Source organism: Oncorhynchus keta, unplaced genomic scaffold (assembly GCF_023373465.1).
Source record: "Oncorhynchus keta strain PuntledgeMale-10-30-2019 unplaced genomic scaffold, Oket_V2 Un_scaffold_515_pilon_pilon, whole genome shotgun sequence".
Taxonomy (NCBI): Eukaryota; Metazoa; Chordata; class Actinopteri; order Salmoniformes; family Salmonidae; genus Oncorhynchus; species Oncorhynchus keta.
The window spans coordinates 777,635-790,633 of NW_026290954.1; the positions used below are offsets into that span (position 1 = coordinate 777,635).

At 40.0% G+C, this 12,999-nt stretch overlaps 1 long non-coding RNA gene across 2 annotated transcripts; it reads right to left on the reverse strand.

Annotated features, from left to right (window-relative positions):
- Positions 1-9,781: 9,781 nt before the first annotated feature.
- On the reverse strand, positions 9,782-11,403 carry LOC127928960 (uncharacterized). 2 transcript variants are annotated; one of them, XR_008132992.1, is made up of 4 exons: positions 11,349-11,403; positions 10,495-10,592; positions 10,102-10,461; positions 9,782-10,002 (listed from the first exon to the last, which is right to left on the reverse strand). It is a non-coding gene; the product is annotated as an uncharacterized LOC127928960 (long non-coding RNA). The 2 variants fall into 2 exon arrangements; XR_008132991.1 differs by having other exon boundaries at positions 10,102-10,559.
- Positions 11,404-12,999: the final 1,596 nt, after the last annotated feature.

The following is a 12,999-nucleotide window of genomic DNA, read 5'->3' on the forward strand; positions in this document are numbered from 1 at the left end:
ATTAGTTTACTCCAAATGGGGTGGTAAGGTTTGTGGGGAATAATAATAAAGGTATATTCTTTAAAAAAGTATGTATGTATGTATGTATGTATGTATGTATGTATGTATGTATGTATGTATGTATGTATATATATGTATGTATATATATATATATATATGTGTGTATGTGTGTGTATGTATATATATATATATGTGTGTATGTGTGTATATATGTATGTGTATATATGTATGTGTGTATGTATATTTATATATGTATGTGTATATGTGTATGTGTGTAAAAACATGATATTCTATAAAATAATTTATCCGTAATTAATATCACCTGATTGAGCTAATCATGTAAATGTAATTAACTAGAGTCGGGCACCACAAAATAATATTTACAGAGCTGTTATCTTCCAAATAAACTCTTAAAGAACTAGTAATATTTTACATCCATAGCAGTCAACATTAATCATCATCTTAATTCAGTCTCATCTGAAAGTTGTAAATTCTTGGTTATCTGCAAGAACCCTGGCTAACAATTTGAAACAGCAATACAAAATTGGGTTTAATCATTTATTTACTAAATACCTAACTAATCACACATCCACATAATTAAATCATAACTTGATTACAAATTATATCATAAAGGACAAATGTCCCTCGCGGGCGGAACAGATATGACAGCTTGTTACACAAAGGAAAATGGGCTGGGTTGAGTGAAAGAGTGTGGAGACTGAGGAACGAAGGAAAAGGGGCTGGGTTGAGTGAAAGAGTGGGGAGACTGAGGGACAAAGGAAAAGGGTCTGGGTTGAGTGAAAGAGCAGGAAGACTGAGGAACAAAGGAAAAGGGTCTGGGTTGAGTGAAAGAGTGGGGAGACTGAGGGACAAAGGAAAAGGGTCTGGGTTGAGTGAAAGAGCGGGAAGACTGAGGAACAAAGGAAAAGGGTCTGGGTTGAGTGAAAGAGCGGGAAGACTGTGGAACAAAGGAAAAGGGTCTGGGTTTGAGTGAAAGAGCGGGAAGACTGAGGAACAAAGGTGAAGCTGTGCTATCGTAAATACAGTGTCTGATCCATTCTAAATTACCGCCCATTTGGAAAAGGAAAATGCAATAAATATTTACTCTGAGCTGCGCTTCAGTAGGTTGGTGGTAGATGGAAGGTCGTGTTGCCAAACTGAGTCCTCTGTCCTTTGAAGAATGTCTCTGGTTGTAAATTGAATATGTTGAAGTAACGTCGCCTTTTCCCTTCACGTGGGCGGGCCACTGAGTGAGCAGCCCTAACCTTATGAAAACCCTACATCTCACATTTTAGAAGGTAAAATCACATTTAATCCAGTCACAAATAATTTCATATTCAAACACTTAAATTGAACAACAATAACATGTGAATCCGATAACTCTGATGTGTAGACTTTCCACTGTAGAGTTTTATGTAATCTTGTCATTGATGAGAATGTCTCAGATGACAACCGAACTGACATCATATTCATTAAGTACCACCGCAAATGTTCAATTGTTCGGATTACCAGAATATAGTTTATTTCCCCCCACCTTCTGACATTCCCAGAATCTCTATGTTAACCAAGTTTTTGTTAATGTAACCTCAGGAGGGTAGAGAGAGGAAAAAGGGGGAAGAGGTATTTATGACTGTCATAAACCTATCCCCCAGGCCAACGTCATGACAGTATATATATATATGTATGTGTCATAAACCTATCCCCCAGGCCCTATCCCCAGGCCAACGTCATGACAGTATATATATATATATATATATATGTATATGTATGTGTATATATATATATATTTATATACATAAGCTGATATATGTATGTGTGTATCTGTATGTATGTATGTATGTATGTATGTATGTATGTATGTATATATATATATATATATATATATATATTACGTGTATGTATGTGTGTGTGTATATATATATATATATATTACGTGTATGTATGTGTGTGTGTGTGTATATATATATATATATATATATATATATATTACGTGTATGTATAGGTGTGTGCATGTATGTATGTTTATGTATACATATGTATATATATATTTATATGGGGATGTATGTATATGGATATTTTTTTATTTTTATTTACCCCCAAAATATATGGGGGATGGGAAATGATGCAGACAATTACATTGATGGAAACAACAAAATTTCCTCAATATTAAGCTGATCCATCCCTTAAAAAAACAAAATGTATCCAACCACAGTATTGATCCTCTGCATGTCACCCTGAAGACGACACTGCCGGGGCCGGGGGTAGAAGTTACAGATAATACACTAGCAGGAAGAGAAACGTGGAAGGAGAGAAAGAAAAAGAAACAGGGAGACAACTGGCAAAGAAAATGCCTTGTCTGGGGGACAAATCCTGCCCAAGATGAGATCAGTTAATCAATGTCAATAAGGGCCTCAGAGCCAGTGCAGGGAGACATGCAAATCAATTGAAAATATTCAGATTAAATCACTACAGTTTGACATTTTAAGAGATGGCCACTTTGTCTTGTGGAAGATGGAGACCTTACATAGCTTATGTAACATTGGTAGATAGCACTAGTCTGAGGACATATCTAAATTGCATGTTATCACCTTCTGATTGCCTTAGCATTATATTAAATACTATGGTAATTACTACACAGGTTCAGGGATAAATAGCCTGAGGCTAAGACTCCCAGAGGAAAGGAGGGGAGTGAAAGAGGGAGGAGGAGATGAGAGAGGAGGAGAGGAGGGAGGAGGACAGTGGAGGAGATGTGAGAGGAGAGAGAAGTGGGGATGAGGAGAGAGGAGGAGAGGAGATAGGAGTGCAGAGGAGAGAAGGAGATGAGACAACAGGAGAGGAGAAGGGAGGAGAGAAGAGGAGATGAGAGAGGAGGAGATGAGAGAGGAGGATAATGGAGGAGAGGAGGACAGAGGAGAGGAGGGGAGGAGAAGAGAGTAGATGAGATAGGAGGAGAGATGAGGAGAGAGGGGGGAGAGAGGACAGTGGAGGAGATAAGATGAAGAGGATAGGAGAGGAGGAGGAAGAGGAAGAGAGGAAGAGGAGAGGAGAGAGGATAGGAGAGAGGATAAGGAGAAAGGAGGACACTCTAAAGTTTCCAAAACTGTTAAAATAATTTCTGTGAGTATAACAGAACTGATATGGCAGGTGAAAACCTGACTAAAATCCATTCAGGAAGTGGGATTTTTTTGGTGTGGGTAGTTATCAATTGAATGCCTATAGAGTACCTAATGGGTTAGGACCCAGATTGCAGTTCCCATGGCTTCCACTAGATGTCAACAGTCTTTAGACATTGTTTCAGGCTTGTTTTCTGAAAAATGAAGAAGAATGAGACCTTTCTGTCTGTAGAATCATGCAGTGCTGGTTTTGTGTGTGACTGACTGCGCACCCTTCGTTGTTTTTCCTTTCTATTGAATATGCTATTGTCCGGTTGAAATATTATTGATTATTTAGACAATTGACAACCTGAGGATGAATTATAAACATCGTTTGACATGTTTCGACGAACTTTACAAACAAAACGTGCCAACAAAACATAGTTTTGGGACTTTATCGAACAAAACAAAAAAAAACATGTGTAGCTTGGACTCTTGTGACTGCAACCATAGGAAGATCTTCAAAGGTAAGTGAATCATTTTATCGCTACTTTTGTAATTCCTTTCATTTGTTTGTTTTGTAAGCGGGTCACTGTCCAGGGTTCTTATGCTTTCGCCGTAAAGCCTTTTGAAATCTGACAAAGCGGATTACTGGATTAACAAGAAGTTCATCTTTAAGCCGATGTATCACACTTATATTTTTTATGAATGTTTATTATTTCTCTGTTTTTAAAATTGGCTCTGCAATTTCACCAGGTGTTGTTGAGGTGGGTCGCTAGCGGAACGCCTGTGCCAGAGAGGTGGTCCTTCTGTGGCTCAGTTGGTAGAGCATGGCGCTTGTAACGCCAGGGTAGTGGGTTCGATTCCCGGGACCACCCATACGTAGAATGTATGCACACATGACTGTAAGTCGCTTTGGATAAAAGCGTCAGCTAAATGGCATATATTATTATATTATTATTATTATTATAAGCTAGGGGGCACTGTTTTTATTTTTTGGAAAAATAACGTTCCCAAAGTAAACATCCTATTTCTCAGGACCAGATGCTAGAATATGCATATAATTGATTGCTTAGGATAGAAAACACTCTAAAGTTTCCAAAACTGTAGAAATATTGTCTGAGTATAACATAACTGATATTGCAGGCGAAAGCCTGAGAAAAATCCAAACAGGAAGTGACTCTTATTTTGAAACCCCTGTCTTTCCATGCATCCCTATTGCCCATTGAAAGGGATATCAACCAGATTCCTTTTTCTGTGGCTTCCCTAAGGTGGCTACAGCCTTTAGATGTAGTTTCAGGCCTTTATTTTGAAGAATGAGCGTAAACGTCCACATTGCGTAAGTGGTCAGTTGTTGTTCTCTCAGTGTGATTTTAGCGCAAAACAGAGAGGTAGCCATTTTTCCTCCCGGTCCTAGTGAAAAGCCAATTGTCCCGGTTGATTTATTATCGAATAGATATTTGAAAAACACCTTGAGGATTGATTGAAGTCAACAAACAGGTCACTGACCATCTCGAATCCCACCGTACCTTCTCCGCTGTGCAATCTGGTTTCGAGCCGGTCACGGGTGCACCTCAGCCACACTCAAGGTACTAAATGATATCATAACCGCCATCGATAAAAGACAGTACTGTGCAGCCGTCTTCATCGACCTCGCCAAGGCTTTCGACTCTGTCAATCACCAAATTTTATCGGCAGACTCAACAGCCTCGGTTTTTCGGATGACTGCCTTGCCTGGTTCACCAATTACTTTGCAGACAGAGTTCAGTGTGTCAAATCGGAGGGCATGCTGTCCGGTCCTCTGGCAGTCTCTATGGGGGGTGCCACAGGGTTCAATTCTCGGGCCGACTCTTTTCTCTGTATATATCAATGATGTTGCTCTTGCTGCGGGCGATTCCCTGATCCACCTCTACGCAGACGACACCATTCTATATACTTTCGGCCCGTCATTGGACACTGTGCTATCCAACCTCCAAACGAGCTTCAATGCCATACAGCACTCTTTCCGTGGCCTCCAACTGCTCTTAAACGCGAGTAAAACCAAATGCATGCTTTTCAACCGATCGCTGCCTGCACCCGCATGCCCGACTAGCATCACCACCCTGGATGGTTCCAACCTTGAATATGTGGACATCTATAAGTACCTAGGTGTCTGGCTAGACTGCAAACTCTCCTTCCAGACTCACATCAAACATCTCCAATCAAAAATCAAATCCAGAGTCGGCTTTCTATTCCGCAACAAAGCCTCCTTCACCCACGCTGCCAAGCTTACCCTAGTAAAACTGACTATCCTACCGATCCTCGACTTCGGCGATGTCATCTACAAAATGGCTTCCAACACTCTACTCAGCAAACTGGATGCAGTCTATCACAGTGCCATCCGTTTTTGTCACTAAAGCACCTTATACCACCCACCACTGCGACTTGTATGCTCTAGTCGGCTGGCCCTCACTACATATTCGTCGCCAGACCCACTGGCTCCAGGTCATCTACAAGTCCATGCTAGGTAAAGCTCCGCCTTATCTCAGTTCACTGGTCACGATGGCAACACCCATCCGTAGCACGCGCTCCAGCAGGTGTATCTCACTGATCATCCCTAAAGCCAACACCTCATTTGGCCGCCTTCGTTCCAGTACTCTGCTGCCTGTGACTGGAATGAATTGCAAAAATCGCTGAAGTTGGAGACTTTTATCTCCCTCACCAACTTCAAACATCAGCTATCCGAGCAGCTAACCGATCGCTGCAGCTGTACATAGTCTATTGGTAAATAGCTCACCCTTTTTCACCTACCTCATTCCCATACTGTTTTTATACTGTTTTTATTTATTTACTTTTCTGCTCTTTTGCACACCAATATCTCTACCTGTACATGCCCATCTGATCATTTATCACTCCAGTGTTAATCTGCAAAATTGTATTATTCGCCTACCTCCTCATGCCTTTTTGCACACATTGTATATAGACTGCCCATTTTTTTTTTTTTTTTTCTACTGTGTTATTGACTTGCTAATTGTTTACTCCATGTGTAACTCTGTGTTGTCTGTTCACACTGCTATGCTTTATCTTGGCCAGGTCGCAGTTGCAAATGAGAACTTGTTCTCAACTAGCCTACCTGGTTAAATAAAGGTGAAATAAAAATAAAATAAAATTATAAAAACGTTGCCATGTTTCTATCGATATTATGGATATACTTTGGAATTTTTGAATTTTTGGAATTTTTGTCTGCGTTGTCGTGACCGCTATTTCCGGTGTATTCCTGGGCATCAAACTAACGGAGGTATTTGGATATAAAAAATAATAAATAAATGATAATAAATGAGCTAGAATTTGTCGTTTTTCTAGGTGGCTCCCATTTTGGCTGCAATATTTTGGCATGTATGGATGAGGGCGCGCACTTCGTCATTTATCTTTGGTAATGAACTATTCTCCGCCTTAAATTGTATAATTTATTTACATATTTACATATATTTACATAATATTTACATATTACCTCAGGATTGATTAGAACGTTGTTTGACTTGCTTGGATGAGGTTTATTGGTAACTTTGGGATTCATTTGTCTGCATTTTGAACGAGGGAAACCGGTGGATTACTGAGTCAAGCTGATGGCGGCAACTAAACTGACTTTTTTGGGATATAAAGAAGGACTTTATCGAACAAAGGACCATTTGTTATGCAGCTGGGACCCTTGGGATTGCAACCAGATGAAGATCTTCAAAGTTAAGTGATTTATTTAATCTCTATTTCTGACTTTCGTGATGCCTCTGCTTGTTTGGAAAATGTTTGTAATGCTTTTGTACGCAGGGCGCTGTCCTCAGATAATCACATGGTATGCTTTCGCCGTAAAGACTTTTTGAAATTTGACAACGCGGCTGGATTAACAAGACATTAAGCTTTCAAACTATGTAAGACACTTGCATTTTCATGAATGTTTCATATTACAAATGTTGTATTTTGAATTTCGCGCTCTGCAATTTCACCCGATGTTGGCGAGGTGGGACGTCCCACAGATCCGCAAGAAGTGAATTGCCTGTAAGTCTGTCTGTAAGCTGTTAGTGTCTTAACAACCATTCCACAGGTGCATGTTCATTAATTGTTTATGGTTCATTAATTGTTTGAGCATGGGAAACAGTGTTTAAACCCTTTACAATGAAGATCTGTGAAGTTATTTGCATTTTTACTAAATGTCTTTGAAAGACAGGGTCCTGCTAAAGGGACATGTATTTTTTAGCTGACTTAAGTACTTTTGGGTGTCAGGGAAAATGTATGGAGTAAAAAGTAAATCATTTTCTTTGGGAATGTAGTGAAGTAAAAGTAAAAGTTGTCAAAAATATTAATAGTAAAGTACAGATACCACAACAAACTACTTAAGTAGTACTTTAAAGTAGACAGATACCACAACAAACTACTTAAGTAGTACTTTAAAGTAGACAGATACCACAACAAACTACTTAAGTAGTACTTTAAAGTAGACAGATACCACAACAAACTACTTAAGTAGTACTTTAAAGTAGACAGATACCACAACAAACTACTTAAGTAGTACTTTAAAGTAGACAGATACCACAACAAACTACTTAAGTAGTACTTTAAAGTAGACAGATACCACAACAAACTACTTAAGTAGTACTTTAAAGTAGACAGATACCACAACAAACTACTTAAGTAGTACTTTAAAGTAGACAGATACCACAACAAACTACTTAAGTAGTACTTTAAAGTAGACAGATACCACAACAAACTACTTAAGTAGTACTTTAAAGTAGACAGATACCACAACAAACTACGTAAGTAGTACTTTTGAAAGTGTTTTTACTTCAGTACTTTCCACCACTGGTAGTCTGACATCTGAACATGCTACCGAGGCGACATCGTCTGCTGAAACCCATTTCTGCCTCAAAACTGAATTCATCTAAGATCAATAAATGTTGACATTTGTATGTTTTTTGACAGGATTTCGTGCTTCAATGAGCAGTATTTATGAATTTTGATTATGGGTAATAAATACGTCTAACATTAGTATGCCAGCCACTGAAACAATGCTGCCAGCTACCTACTTCGTGCTGCACACACAATGTTGAATGCTTTCTAACAAAAGCTAGTAAGCTACTGTAGTAATACTAATGCTAAAATTACCAAAATCATGATCTTCAGTTTAGAATGTAATTTGATTAATCATCTGTGTTTGCTAGGGATTGGGGGGTGACAACAATCAGGCAGTCAAGGACTGGAGTGTTCCCACCCCTCTGGTCTAGCTGGAGGTCCCTGTTAGCGTAGGCCACTGATCTGAACCCTCAGCGCCGATGTCCATAAGATGCTTCCAATGTTTATACTGATAAATGAAACGAACGAGGCGGCGGGCAGAGGGAGGGAGGAGGGAGGCTCTACTCTCTGTGATCGCTAGGTAATAACTGACTAATAGAGCAATAACACTAGTGCCTCGGGGCAAACCGTTCTGTTCTGTACACAGAGAGCAAGATTTCATACCAGAGATTTATGATCAGGGGGAAATTAATGTCTCAGTCTGTTCGCATTGAAGCTGGGAGAATACCAAACTCAGAGAGGATGAGAGAGAGATATCTTCTATATAGCACACAGTATATAGTGCATAGGGCTGTGGTCAGAAGTAGTGCATCCCCCCAGATCCAGATCTTCTACTGCAAGGGGTGAGAAACTAAACGAGTGTCTCCTGTTCATTGTTACACTGTGTTTCTTACTTACAGAGTCAACGACGTCTGAGGCTGCAGCAGTCAGAGGATCTGCTCTAAGTCGTTGCCGCGGAATGATTAGAATATTAATTAGTCCCGTCTATAAGCATCAGATAATAACACAATGTCACAGCGCTGAATGTGATCTGTGACCTGTAAAAAGCCCATTCACAATCTCCAGTCTGCCACGGCTGCAGACACAGGACTTGTTCACGCTCTCTCTAAATGTCCACATTGTCCTTTTGAGAGGCATTGTGGCTGGAGTCTGTAAAAAAAACATACGTTTTTTTATAGGACTGAAAGTTAACATTCACAGTTCATTTGAGATGTTTTTTTCTGAAAGGGCCAATTTAGATACTTCACTTGTCAAGTTTTCTATCAAGAGGTCAGATTAAACATATATGAACCCTGGACTAATTAAGGGGCTTTCTTACATGGAATAGTTTGTGTACGTCGGTAGGAAAGTAATCTAATTTAATCCCTTTTTAGAAGTAATTTTAAGGCATGAAAATGTGAAGAAAGTGCAAGGGGTGTTTGGACTTTCACTAACGACTGTATTTTAGAGGCTATTTATTCAGACATTTTGTTTAATACCCCGTATAAACTGTTTTTATAATTATATGACAATTACTGATATATCAGGTGCCTTACTTTTATTTTCCTACCTCAGTAAAAGTAGGAAATGCATCACCTGCACTGCCATTCATTCTGAATAGACTGGTTTGGATGTCTCTCGGACCACAATTGCAAATCTACCGTTCCAGTGTTTTACTTGCTATATTGTATTTACTTTGCCATCATGGCCTTTTTTTGCCTTTACCTCCCTTATCTCACCTCATTTGCTCACATCGTATATAGACTTGTTTATACTGTATTATTGACTGTATGTTTGTTTTTACTCCATGTCGAACTGCTTTGCTTTATCTTGGCCAGGTCGCAATTGTAAATGAGAACTTGTTCTCAACTTGCCTACCTGGTTAAATAAAGGTGTTTTCAACTGGCCTACCTGGTTAAATAAAGGTGTTCTCAACTTGCCTACCTGGTTAAATAAAGGTGTTCTCAACTGGCCTACCTGGTTAAATAAAGGTGTTCTCAACTGGCCACCTGGTTAAATAAAGGTGTTCTCAACTAGCCTACCTGGTTAAATAAAGGTGTTCTCAACTGGCCTACCTGGTTAAATAAAGGTGTTCTCAACTGGCCACCTGGTTAAATAAAGGTGTTCTCAACTAGCCTACCTGGTTAAATAAAGGTGTTCTCAACTAGCCTACCTGGTTAAATAAAGCTGTTCTCAACTAGCCTACCTGGTTAAATAAAGGTGTTCTCAACTGGCCACCTGGTTAAATAAAGGTGTTCTCAACTGGCCTACCTGGTTAAATAAAGGTGTTCTCAACTGGCCTACCTGGTTAAATAAAGGTGTTCTCAACTAGCCTACCTGGTTAAATAAAGGTGTTCTCAACTGGCCTACCTGGTTAAATAAAGGTGTTCTCAACTGGCCTACCTGGTTAAATAAAGGTGTTCTCAACTGGCCTACCTGGTTAAATAAAGGTATTCTCAACTGGCCTACCTGGTTAAATAAAGGTGTTCTCAACTGGCCACCTGGTTAAATAAAGGTGTTCTCAACTGGCCACCTGGTTAAATAAAGGTGTTCTCAACTGGCCTACCTGGTTAAATAAAGGTGTTCTCAACTAGCCTACCTGGTTAAATAAAGGTGTTCTCAACTGGCCTACCTGGTTAAATAAAGGTGTTCTCAACTGGCCACCTGGTTAAATAAAGGTGTTCTCAACTAGCCTACCTGGTTAAATAAAGGTGTTCTCAACTGGCCACCTGGTTAAATAAAGGTGTTCTCAACTAGCCTACCTGGTTAAATAAAGGTGTTCTCAACTTGCCTACCTGGTTAAATAAAGGTGTTCTCAACTGGCCTCCCTGGTTAAATAAAGGTGTTCTCAACTGGCCACCTGGTTAAATAAAGGTGTTCTCAACTAGCCTCCCTGGTTAAATAAAGGTGTTCTCAACTGGCCACCTGGTTAAATAAAGGTGTTCTCAACTAGCCTACCTGGTTAAATAAAGGTGTTCTCAACTAGCCTACCTGGTTAAATAAAGGTGTTCTCAACTAGCCTACCTGGTTAAATAAAGGTGTTCTCAACTGGCCTCCCTGGTTAAATAAAGGTGTTCTCAACTGGCCTACCTGGTTAAATAAAGGTGTTCTCAACTGGCCTCCCTGGTTAAATAAAGGTGTTCTCAACTGGCCTCCCTGGTTAAATAAAGGTGTTCTCAACTGGCCTCCCTGGTTAAATAAAGGTGTTCTCAACTGGCCTACCTGGTTAAATAAAGGTGTTCTCAACTGGCCTCCCTGGTTAAATAAAGGTGTTCTCAACTGGCCTCCCTGGTTAAATAAAGGTGTTCTCAACTGGCCTCCCTGGTTAAATAAAGGTGTTCTCAACTGGCCTCCCTGGTTAAATAAAGGTGTTCTCAACTGGCCTACCTGGTTAAATAAAGGTGTTCTCAACTGGCCTCCCTGGTTAAATAAAGGTGTTCTCAACTGGCCTACCTGGTTAAATAAAGGTGTTCTCAACTGGCCTACCTGGTTAAATAAAGGTGTTCTCAACTGACCTACCTGGTTAAATAAAGGTGTTCACAACTGGCCTACCTGGTTAAATAAAGGTGTTCTCAACTAGCCTACCTGGTTAAATAAAGGTGAAATAAATAAATACAAAAATAAACAATCGCTATCATGTTCAGATCATTCTGGAACTTTCAGTGTTTATGACATATCCCCTCGATTAGTTTAATAGGATCTCAATGGAGAATAGTTTAGTAGATCTCAATAGAGAATAGTTTAGTAGATCTCAATGGAGAATAGTTTAGTAGATCTCAATGGAGAATAGTTTAGTAGATCTCAATGGAGAATAGTTTAGTAGATCTCAATGGAGAATAGTTTAGTAGATCTCAATGGAGAATAGTTTAGTAGGATCTCAATGGAGAATAGTTTAGTAGATCTCAATGGAGAATAGTTTAGTAGATCTCAATGGAGAATAGTTTAGTAGATCTCAATGGACATCCTGTTATTGTGACAGGGTAGGAATCAAAGTGTTTCCCAAGGGAGTGGGACCCTATAATCTTTGGCTACGTTAAATGTTGTCTCTTACTTCAAGTAGCTATCATATCTATTTACTGTTGGACAAACAACAGATTTAGGCCTACACCATCATTGGTATCAGGCTGTATATGATTATCTATGTTTGCTTTGACTCAGTACATTTATTAGCTCGCTACCTAGCCAGCTAACTATCAATTAGCATTAGCAGCTTACACTATTTGTTTTAGCCACACCTTGCTAAGAAAAGACAAACTAGCTGTTTGCAGACAGTAAGAAACACAATCCAATAGTGTAATTATAGAACTCTAGTGGATTTATATTGAGACACAAAGTGGAAAGCAGCATCATTGGCAACAACATATTGTTGCATTGACCGTGCAAACTGTAGAGTGAATAATTGGCAAGTGATCTTGTGGCAAATAAAGGTGATTCTTATTCTAGACCAGACTACTTACAGAAACTCAGACACTTAAGAAACACAGTCTGTAAAAACATGACAAGGAACATCCTTATACTGAATCAAAAAGGATTTTGAGGGTCAGTTGGCTCATCGTGTACGTTGTTCAGAGTCTAATCAGGCTGGATTAGCCCTTCGATTAGCCCTTCCCTTGTCCCCTGCCCCCTGCTACCCGGTCTCAGTGTCTCCTGAATAGAGGGTGAGAGACCAGGGCCTTGCCCTGTCACCCTGCTACCCTGTCTCAGTGTCTCCTGAATAGAGGGTGAGAGACCAGGGCCCTGCCCTGTCACCCTGCTACCCGGTCTCAGTGTCTCCTGAATAGAGGGTGAGAGACCAGGGCCTTGCCCTGTCACCCTGCTACCCTGTCTCAGTGTCTCCTGAATAGAGGGTGAGAGACCAGGGCCTTGCCCTGTCACCCTGCTACCCTGTCTCAGTGTCTCCTGAATAGAGGGTGAGAGACCAGGGCCTTGCCCTGTCACCCTGCTACCCTGTCTCAGGGTCTCTGAAAAGAGGAGACATCTTGGTGTTCCACAGACAATAGTCCACTTCTGCTAAATCTGTTTGTCAATAATGTACTTTGTTTAAAATAATGTTGTACAGTACTAGTACTACCGTTAAGTATTTTCTTAAACAAGGGAGGTTGTT